This window comes from Phoenix dactylifera, unplaced genomic scaffold (genome assembly GCF_009389715.1).
Source record: "Phoenix dactylifera cultivar Barhee BC4 unplaced genomic scaffold, palm_55x_up_171113_PBpolish2nd_filt_p 000113F, whole genome shotgun sequence".
NCBI classification, from domain to species: domain Eukaryota; kingdom Viridiplantae; phylum Streptophyta; class Magnoliopsida; order Arecales; family Arecaceae; genus Phoenix; species Phoenix dactylifera.
The window spans coordinates 1000448-1012187 of record NW_024067685.1 but is presented as its reverse complement, the minus strand read 5'-3'; positions in this window follow the sequence as shown (position 1 = coordinate 1012187).

Sequence of the window (11740 nt, the reverse complement as noted above, 5' to 3'; positions counted from 1 at the left end):
GGCACACCTACAAGAGTTGTATGGTGAGCAGAGTCGCACAGCTCGTTTTGAAGTGTCCAAGAGGCTTTTCAAAGCGAAGATGCGCGAAGGGCAGTCTGTCCATGATCACGGTCTGACCATGATCAAGGACCTAGAGGAGCTTGAGAAGCTCGGTATGGACATGCACAAGGAATTGCAAGTGGATTTGATCCTACAGTCACTTCCTGATTCATTTGGTCAGTTTATAGTAAACTACCACATGAATAAGATTGAATGCACTAAGACTGAACTAATCAACATGTTGGTAACTGCTGAGGGAGCCTTGAAAGGTTCAAGGGGCAATGTCCTTACTGCTGAGTTGACTTCTGGTTCCAAGAGAAAGTCTACTTGGAAGAAAAAGAAGCCTGCTAAGAAGCAGAAGAAAGACAAGAAGCAAAAGAAGGAAGTTCAAAAGAAAAAGGCTAACGACAAAGGAAAATGTTTCCACTACAATGTCGAAGGCCACTGAAAGAGAAACTGTCCTTCATACCTCGAGAGCCTAAAGAACAAGAAAGGTGACATACCTTCAGAAGGTATAGACTTGCTCATAATTGAAACTAATCTAACGGTTTCTTCTACTTCTAGTTGGGTTATAGATTCTGGTTCTAGTGCTCATTTGTGCACTACCATGCAGGGTCTAAAGGAAAGTAGAAGGCTGGCGGAAGGTGCGGTAACCCTTCGGGTTGGCAACGGGGCAAAAGTTGCTGCTGTGGCTGTGGGCACCTACCATCTGCGACTATCGTCTGGATTTAGTTTAATACTTAGAGACTGCTATTATGTACCTGTTGCTAGCAGGAATTTGATTTCTGTTTCATGTCTAGCACAGGAAGGTCATGTTTTTACATTTGACAAAGACTGCTGTTCTATTTATTTGAGAAATAAAATAGTCGCACGTGGTTTCATGATTGACAGTCTCTATCATTTACATATGGATGTATCTGTGAATGTTACCGAGCAAGATGTGAGTGCCAAAGGATCCAAAAGATCCAGAGATGAGATAAACCAAAGATATTTGTGGCACCTCAGGCTTGGCCATATTGGAGAGGACAGAATGAACAAAATGGATAAGATGGGCTTTTAGGCTCATTGACTTCCGAGTCACATCCAGTTTGCGAGTCCTGTCTTCAAGGAAAAATGGCAAGACTGCCCTTTGTAGGACATGGGGAGAGGACCACTGAATTACTTGCCCTAGTACATACAGATGTATGTGGCCCATTCGATGTGCTAGCCAGGGGACGTTATTCTTACTTCATTACCTTTACCGATGATTACTCACGGTATGGGTATGTGTATCTTATGAGACACAAGTCTGAGTCTTTTGAAAAGTTCAAAGAGTTCAAGAATGAAGTAGAAAAACAAACTGGAAAACCTCTTAAGGCTCTTCGATCAGATCGGGGAGGAGAATACCTTAGTGGGGAATTCCGGGACTATCTCAAAGAAAACGGCATAGTCTCACAATGGACACCTCCGGGTACACCTCAACTCAACGGGGTGTCAGAGAGGAGGAATCGGACCCTATTGGATATGGTCAGGTCCATGATGAGCTTCACTGATTTACCTATGTTCCTTTAGGGAGATGCCTTACTCACAGCAATTTATTTGTTGAATAGAGTTCCCTCTAAATCCGTTCCTACCACATCGTATGAGATATGGCATGGTAAGAAACCAAGTCTGGGTCATCTCAAGATTTGGGGATGTCCGGCCCATGTCAAGAGACTACAGGCGGACAAGTTAGAGGCTAGGACCATAAGTGCTCGTTTTATAGGATATCCTAAAGAGTCATTAGGATACAATTTTTACGTCTCAGAGGATCACAATGTGTTTGTGAGCCGTCATGCCATCTTCTTGGAAAATCAGTTTATCCTTGATAGAGGCAGTGGGAGGAAAATTGAGCTTGAAGAGAAAGTCTCTGAAAAGCAACGAGTCATGGATCCTATTGAACCCATTCATACAGAGCCAGTACACAATGTCCCTCGACCACCTCGTAGATCTAGTAGGGTCTCCCATCCTCCCGATAGATACTTAGGTATACTAGAAGAGGATACCGAGGAAATGTTCCTAGTGGGAGATAGGGATCACATACAGGATCCCAAAACCTACAACGAGGCGATATCTGATATCGATTCTGAGAAATGGCTGGAAGCAATGAAGTCAGAGTTAGACTCCATGCGTTCCAACCAAGTCTGGACCTTAGTAGACCCACCAGAAGGTATTGTACCTATTGGATGCAAATGGATCTACAAAAGGAAGATAGGTTCGGATGGAGAGGTAGAGACCTATAAGGCAAGGCTTGTGGCGAAAGGGTATAGTCAGCGCGAAGGCATTGACTATCAGGAGACCTTTTCACCTGTAGCCATGCTAAAATCCATCCGAACATTGCTTGCCATTGCAGCATTTCATGATTATGAAATCTGGCAGATGGATGTGAAAACTGCTTTCCTGAATGGATATCTTGATGAAGATATCTATATGGAACAGCCTTTGGGTTTCACTTCCAGTGATGGAGATCACAAGGTCTGCAAGCTGCAAAGGTCCATCTATGGACTAAAGCAAGCCTCTCGGAGTTGGAACACTCGTTTCGATGATGCAATCAAAACGTTTGATTTCATAAAAAACGAGGAGGAACCATGTGTTTATAAAAAGGTTAGTGGGAGTACTGTCGTTTTTCTCGTACTGTACGTAGATGACATTCTCCTGATTGGGAATGATATTCCCATGCTAACCTCGGTCAAGGTCTGGTTGTCAAAAGAATTCTCCATGAAAGACCTTGGGGAAGCATCCTATATTTTGGGAATAGAGGTCTATAGAGATAGATCTAAAAGGATGCTTGGCCTTTCACAGAAGATGTACATAGAGGAGGTGCTGAAGAGGTTCAGCATGGAAAACTCCAAGAGGGGTCTCTTACCCCTAAGGCATGGAATTCATCTCTCCAAGAAGATGTGCCCCAACACATCTGAAGAGATTCAACGCATGAGCAAGATTCCTTATGCATCGGCAATAGGAAGCCTCATGTATGCCATGCTATGTACACGACCTGATATAGCTCTTGCTGTGAGTGTCACAAGCAGATATCAGTCGAATCCAGGTGAAGAACACTGGACAGCTGTGAAGAATATTCTTAAGTACTTGAGAAGAACTAAAGATTTATTCTTGGTTTTTGGAGGATCATCAGAGTTAAAGGTAGAAGGGTACACAGATTCAGACTTCATGACTGATGTCGATGACAGGAAGTCAACATCTGGATACGTGTTCTTGTGCAATGGTGGTGCGGTGAATTGGAAGAGTTCTAAACAACCGATCATTGCTGATTCTACTATGGAAGCTGAATACATCGCCGCCTCTGAAGCTGCTAAAGAAGGCTTCTGGTTCAAGAAATTCATTGCAGAGTTGGATGTGATGACATCAGATGCCATAACACTCTACTGCGATAATAATGGCGCCATAGCCCTTGCTAAGGAGCCAAGGTCTCATCAGAAGTCTAAGCATATAGAGCGGCGCTTTCACCTCATACGCGACTATGTGGAGAAGAAATATGTAGAGGTGCAGAGAGTAGACTCCGCGGATAACGTGGCAGACCCGTTCACTAAGCAGCTGAGTCAGCAAAAGACTGAAGCCCACCTTGAGAAGATGGGCCTAAGATATATGACCAATTGGCTTTAGTGCAAGTGGGAGATTGTTAGATGTATGCCCTAGAAGCCAATTTGGCTGACACATTGTTGATTCTAGGGACATAATTTTGTACTTGACTATTTATTATTGAATAAATAAAAGGCATCTTTTTCATTCATATTGTTTATGTGTCTATGAATCGTCCAAGAAATTAATAAGATGATGATACATATTCTCAAGAGTTGAGAATTTGAGCCATGTATCATTGGTGATTAATTTCTAAATGCTCCTGATCAAAGGATCATCACGAGGACGGTGATCGATCCGATCAGTGCACAGATCACTCTCCTTCTGGATGGACGAGACTTGAGTCCACAGTGTAGGGATACTGAAGTGATAGTGCAGGTGCTTGTTAGAGAACAAGGGTACTGAGCGTGACCAATACAAGAAGTCACTTGGATGTCTATCCACTCGTCAGTGACTTGCTTGATGTTGCAGTAGTGTGACTGGTCCTTTGACCTGCGGTGTTTCGGCTACTCACAGTGAGGTTATTGTAGTTTGACTGCACACATACATGGTCTCTAGCCATATGGGTCCATGCAGTGTAGATTGGCTGCAGTAAGTTCACTGTAGGAGTAGGGTATGCACCTATATGGAATCTATCGACCTTGATAGATAAGGAGAGATCCTATGTGATTTATAAGACTGAGTTCGTAAGACCTCGGTCGGGGCAGTATGCACAGTGGAGAAAGAGTTTTTCACTATCGAACTCGAGTCGAATAAATCTTGACATATGACAGACGATGGGGTTTGACGAGTTGTCCATGACCTCCGTCCTGTAGGGATCCACGATAGTAGGACTGTATCACATGTTTAACTGCACCTAGAGGTTCATCATTCCATTCTGCTGGGTAGCCACTACATGCTGCTAGGTGTCACTGGTGGATGGTGGGACTCATAGGGATTATCTTGATGATCGATAAACCCTAATGAGTTGAGTTGGAATCGTTCCAACCCATTGAAAGGAGTTTTCAATGATATAGTGATAGAGATCACAATATATCTCACTACCAGTCAGAATAGAACCTAAGGGGTCACACACACTAGAAGTATTGACCGATCCGATGGTTGAAATCGTGATTAGGAATCACAAGAAATCAATTTGATTGATAAGAAGTTGAAGAAGGAAAAAGGAATTAATTAATTGGACTTGAAACAAGAATCCTACTTCGGGTAGGATACCTAGAGTTCTAATTGGATTAGGACTGGGATTCCTACTTGGAATAGGATTCCTCAATCCTAATGAGATTAGGAGTTTTGAATTAAAAATTGGATTCCTACTTGGAGTAGGATTCCTAGAAATCCTAATTGGATTAGGACTTCGGATTCAAATTGAGTCCTAATTGGATTAGGACTAAAATTAAATACATCCTAATATGGATTAGGGTTTCTTAAGTCACAATTAATTATTAATCTAATGAATCAATAAGACTCCTAATTGGATTAGGATTGAAGAGTTCAATTGAGTCAAAATTGATTCAAGTTCTAATTGGATTAGGACTTACCTAGATTGGATCCATTGGTTCACCCTTGGGCTAAGCCTAATAGGATTAGGGCTAGACCACATTAGGGCAATGCAAACCCTAATGTGGACTAGGGTTTACCAAGAGGGAGGGGCGCAAGCCCCTCCCCCTTGATCCATTGGTGCGGCACAAGAGAAGGGGGCCGGCGCCCCCTCTTTGGAAAGATGTCTAAGGCTCCTACTTAGTAGGAACCCTAGATGACTATAAGAAGGGATGTGAGGCCGGCGCCCTAGGTATAGAAGGAGTCCTCTTCCTCTTGCTGCCGCCACCCTCCCCTCTCCTCTCTTGGTTCAGCCGCAAGCAAAGGAAGAGCAAGGTCCAAGCGTTGGCGTCTCCCTCTTCCTCCAATCCTTCTTCCAACGCAGGGAAAAGAACGAAGGCTGCAGAAGCTGTGTTCTTCTTCCTTGAGTTCCTTCTTCTTCTTCCTCCTCTCAAGCACTTTCAAGAGTTGAAAGAAAGAGAAGAGATCAGCCATCAAAGGAGTCTTTGCAAGGGAGCTAGCACCCCGGGAAGACAAGAAAGCTTTGATCGGTTCTCTACTTCGTGTGGATACCCGTAGAGGCCGGACGTTTGAACGGCTTCAAACAAACCCTCTTCCAAAACCACGAATTCAGATTCGCGGTGATCATCTACCCGCGCAAGGTGAAGATTTGATCTTCCTATTAGTTCTAAAAGTTTTAATTCTTACCTAATTACGAAAGGTCTCGAAACAAGCGTTCATGCGATGAACGTCGAACCCGTGCATGCCGATTCCGCTGCCATCTGAAATTTTTTGAAATATCAGCGGCATGGGCGGGTTCCCAACAGGACTATTCTGATAGTGATTGGGGTGGAGACTTGGATGACCGAAAAAGTACTTCCGGATTTGTATTTTTTATGGGTAATACGGCATTCTCATGGATGTCTAAGAAGCAAGCAATTGTTACTCTCTCAACTTGTGAAGCAGAATATGTTGCGGCATCTTCATGTGTTAGTCATGCAATATGGCTAAGGAGCTTGCTAAAAGAGATTAATATTGATCAAAATGAAGCTACACAAATTTACATTGATAGCAAGTCGGCAATTGCTTTAGGGAAGAATCCAGTTTATCATCAAAGGAGCAAACATATAGATGTTCGTTTTCACTCAATCCGGGAGTATGTGAAGAACAAAGATGTCGAGCTTATTTATGTGAAGACTCATGATCAAGTTGCGGACATTTTTACTAAACCACTTGGAGTTGATCTCTTCAACAAATTCAAAGATTTGCTTGGTATGAAGGATGGAAGACAATTAAGTTTAAAGGGGGGTGTTGGAAATAGATAAACTTAATTGTGCATTGATTCAAGAGATATTATTTAAGACATTTGTGATTCCAAAAAGACCTTTTATCTTATCTATGAAAGTTACTTAGAATTCCTCTTCATGAATGAAACCGAAGTGTCATTCATAAATATGTCTCTTAGTATTTTGTATAGAGGTTACTTGAAGGGTTGTAAAATCCTCTTTATAAAGGGTTGTTATTTGAGTCATTTTGTAATGAAGAGAATTGAAGAAATCTAATATAGAGAAAAGTCCTCTTCATTCCTTAGTGAAAAATACTACAATATTCTTCTCCTCCATCCACCTCTTCAGGTGCTGGCTGCGAGTTCGGGCATTGGCTCGGCCGGGATTGGGCAGCGGGAGGACGCAAGCGAAGAAGATGACGTGCTGCCGAGTTTGAAGAAGGCAGCGTGGAAACGAACAAGGGAAACCGGAGGCTGTGATGTGTTGTTTGGGATGAGGAGATGGTAGGATGATGGGAGGTTGTTGTGGCAATAGTTTGCAGCAGACGTAGCGGTGGGAAGATGAAGACTTGGTGGCTGGGAAGTTGTAACGTGGGAGTGGCTGTTGGGAGGAAGATAGATGTGAAAATATTAAATTTTTCGTAACACCGTTCATATGAATAGTATTTTCACGGAACACTGTTCATATAAACAGTGATTTCAGCATGAATAGTAACTTCAGGAATGAATAGTATTTTCAGCTATTCTTCATGGGATTGGAGGTTAAAAAGTTCTTTTTCTTTGGGAATCTCTATTCCGGAAGAGTGCGGATGCTTATCCGGAAAGGAAGAAACGCGAGGATCACTGGAAGATCGCACACGGGCTCGGATGTTTGGGTGCAAATGTGCTCGATCATATCATGGTAGGATTGGGCCTGCACAGTTTGGGGCTATGATGCATCCCTCTAAACCCTACCAAATGCGCATTTAAACTTTAATTTATACTAATCTGTGCCAAACAAAATTATAATATTAACTTAGTACTTTTATCGTTATATGTTAGCAGTAATACTAATTTAAGCAGCGTGTAGATCATACTTTTGTGCTCTCATCACACCCCCCAACTAGCTTATTGCTAGTCTCTAGCAATTAACGAGCAAACAATAAAATGAGGGCACAAAAGATGTAGTCTAACCCATGACTTTTTATTGAAGCTAAGTACATAAAACTGAGATACGTACCCACTTTCGTAGAGCATCACGATTGCACTTAGCACGTGCAACAAGCCTTTAAACCCTTAGGTTACCCTAGTGGACGAGTGTTGTCTTGTGAGGGTTTGTAGTGAAGTTACCCACAAACTTCATTAGTTAGGGATTTCCAATTTTTAACTCGAAATTTGAACAAGTATTACTGTATGAAACTAGAATTGCAAGGACAATAGAGACTTGTTGCTATCATATTTAAGCAGACTCTAACTCAAGTTTCATTACACCCTATCTATCTGCTAACAAGTCAAGAATGTGGTGAGGTGCAAGATAGTATCATATAAATGAGTGGCTTTCACTTACTTCCAACATGATCACTCCAATTTTCAAGACTTTCTAGAGTTAAATGGTAATGAACACCCCAGATTTATTTATTTATTTATTTTATTTTTTATTTATCAGACTGAATGCTAAGAAGAATGACTTGTGCAATATCTAGCCTTATTAAGCTTTCTAGCTAACCCATGTAGCGAGTGTTAGGCCAATGACTCCCGATCCAGATGGCTCAGGGTACTAGGTGTAAAGACACCCTAACAGGCTTAATAACTCAAGTCAACTAGGCTCCAAGGCCGAATTAGTCACTCAGAGTTTAATCTCAGTCATCCTCACCTTTTTACACGAACACTCACTGCTTGCCAGGCAAGAGGCCCGGTTACTCAGTGAGAAGACTTAAAATAAACTCGTTTTATTTTCTTCTCCTTTTTTTTTAATAGGGTGTTCATCACACATATAACTTTAAATTATCCAGAAGATTAAAAGTATTCATATTAGTTGTAAGTTTACATACCCCAATATTCATGTGCTTACGTGTAGGTGCTATGTCTTGCATCATGTTAGCAGAAGATAGGTGAGACGAAAACTTAAGCTAGAACTGCTATCATATTCCTTAATTCAAAGCTTTGTCAAAGCAATTCCTAGTTTGTACAGCCAAAAAGATTAGATTTTGAGTTAAAAATTTGAAATCCCCCCTTTTTTTCTCTATTTTTTTAATCTTTTTAGGCAGAAAAATCAAAAATATTATCACCCCCATACCTAAATCTAACATTGTCCTCAATGTTAAAGCAGTAATAGGACAGAGGAGAAGTTACCTGATATGGGTAGGTAAATTGACAAATGGGGCAAAAAACCTCCAAATCTGCATGTTAGTAAATTTTTATTATTATTATTATTATTTTTATTTATTATTATTATTATTATTATTATTTTAATATTTACATGTTGGGTTGCCTTCCAAGAGCGCTAAGTTTTATGTCTTCAGCCAGACAAAATGTAGATTCATTTTTTTTCAATCATTATCTAAGAATGATTTTGGAAGAGTCCGAGGAAGAACAGTCGGTTGATGACGATCTATGCTCATAAGGGGAACAGAATTAGTGAGCGCATGCTCGACCCCTTTCTTGGAATGGGCAAGGTAAGCTTCTAAAGGATCCTTACTATAAGTTTGTAAGAAAGTCTCCTGAACCAGATTTTCAATCATGTCAACTTTATTGATTTCTTCATTGTCTGGTGGTTGTTTACTTATGTTGAAGACATTAAGCTCGACTTTCATATTGCCAAAAGATAACTTCAGCATGCCATTTCGACAATTTATCACAGCATTTGCTGTGGCTAAGAAAGGTCTACCTAAAATTATAGGTGTGTGACTGTCTAGATGTATTACAGGTTCGGTCTCAAGGATAACGAAGTCTACAGGATAGTAAAACTCGTTTACCTTCACTATTACATCCTCTACAATCCCCTTGGGATACTTCACCGTTCTATCTCCTAAGAAAAGAGTAATATTTATGGGCTTTAATTCTTCCAAACCTAACTTTTGGTATACATAGTAAGGAAGTAGGTTCACACTGGCTCCTAAATCTAATAGGGCTCTCTGGATGATCGTCTCTCCTATTTTTATTTCAATGGTAGGGCAACCAGGGTCTTTGAATTTCGGGGCAATCTGTTGTTGAATGAGAGATGAGGCTTGTGCAGCCATAATAGCTTGCCTAGGAATGCTGGTTTTTCTTTTTACCGTGGTGAGGTCTTTCAAGAATTTTGTATAGGAGGGAATTTGTCGTATGGCATCGAGAAAATGTATATTTATTTGAATAGTTTTAAAGACTTCCATGATTTCATCATACTGAGATTTTTTCTTTGAATCTTATAGGCTACTAGGAAAGGGAGCCTTGGGTGTGTATGTCTCTATTGGTTTCTCCTCTATTCCTTGTGTTCCCTGTTCTTGTGCCTTTTTCTGAGTGGGGTTTGGTTTATGCTTTTCTTCTTTTTCTTGTACAGAAAGTTGGACCTTGTTGTCCACTTACTTGCCAAACCGTAAAGTGATAATTGCTTGGACTTCATGGGTTGAGTTTTCATTTGAATCAATCAGAAACTGGCCTCTTGGCCCTTGATTCTGTTGCCTACTAGGGTTAGGCACTGGCTGACTGGGTAATTCACCTCTCTTCCTATCCCCTAGAGAGTTAGCTATTTGGCTCAGACTAACCTCAAGTTTTGCAATCGCTTGCGCATGGAATTGGTTAGTCTGGGCTTGGGCTGTATTAGTATGTTGTTGTTGCTTGATAAAATCTTGTTGTTGTTTCATCATATTAGCCATCATGATTTCTAATGGTGAAGGTTACTATGGGATAGGGGCATTATAAGAAGGTACAGATGGAACCAAAGGTTGGTTCATTTGTGATGGACCTGTCCTGAGGAAGTTGTTCTGAGAACCTGGTGGACCACCTTGATGCTGAATACGTTCATTTTGCTTGTATGAGAATTTTGGATGGAACCTATTATCAGGGTGGTAGACTGGGCTGAATGAATTGGGAGTGGGCTTCTTGAAGGCACTATATGAATTTAGAGCATTTGCCTGCTCAGCCTTAATGTTGGGTAAACTAGGACAACACTCCACTAGATGCTCAGAACTGTTACACAAGATACATAAGCCCTGTGGCTCGTGTTTCACTTTCATGATGGGATTTGACTCTTTGTATGAACTCGAACTAGTGGAAACAGTGAAAGCATCAAACTTTTTACTTAAATTGTTCATCCCATTCACCAGATTGGACATGACATTTTTGAGTTCTGGATCTGTTTTTATTCCGTAGGTACTTGGTTCTCTAGATCCGAACTAATCTCTATTTACTTCTTCACCATAGCTACTCCAATTTTGGGCGTTCTCGGCTAAGTCAACAAGAAATTCATAGGCTTGATCCGGGGTTTGGTTCATGAACCTACCCTTGTGCATGGACTCAATCATGTTTCTATGTGCCGGAAGTAGTCCTTTATGAGGATGATAGTGTTATTTTGATGATTAACAAGCAATTATCTAGAGTATATTATAAGTTAAATTGATACTTCATTTATAAGTTCATTACTCTCAGTATATTTGTATGAATTAATATAGATACATGTCTTTGTTCATTTGAATGAATCTAACCTTGAGATGCAGCAAAGTGTAGATTGAGTCGACCCAAAGGTTGATTGGGTCGACCTCGGCACATCAAGAAGTCATTTGGCACACTTCTGCAAAATTGGCACAGATGAACAGTGAGTTGGGTCGACCCAAGGTAAGCATGAGTCGACCCAAACTTCAAGAACCTCAAAACATGAAAGAAATATGTTCTCTGGATTTACTGAGATGGTCGACCCAAACAGTGGTTGAGTCAACCCAAGCTTGAGTCGACCCAAACCCTGAGAGGGTCGACCCAAAGGCAAGACAGAAAGGCAGACAGAAAATGGTTCTCTGGAATTACTGAGAGGGTCGACCCAAGAAGAAGTTGAGTCGACCCAAGTGAACTTTGAGTCGACCCAAAGAATGGTTGGGTCGACCCAAGTGAAGGAAGTCTGAAATTCAAGTTTCTGTGTTCTCTGAGAGGGTCGACCCAAGGAATGTTTGAGTCGACCCAAGGCAAAGTTGGGTCGACCCAAGGACAGGTTGAGCCGACCCAAACACGGGCTGAACAGTAACGGCTAGTTCTGCAGATGTACTTTTTGTCCTTCCCAAGGTCAGTAACGGCTAGTTTTTGAATTCTAATCATTGG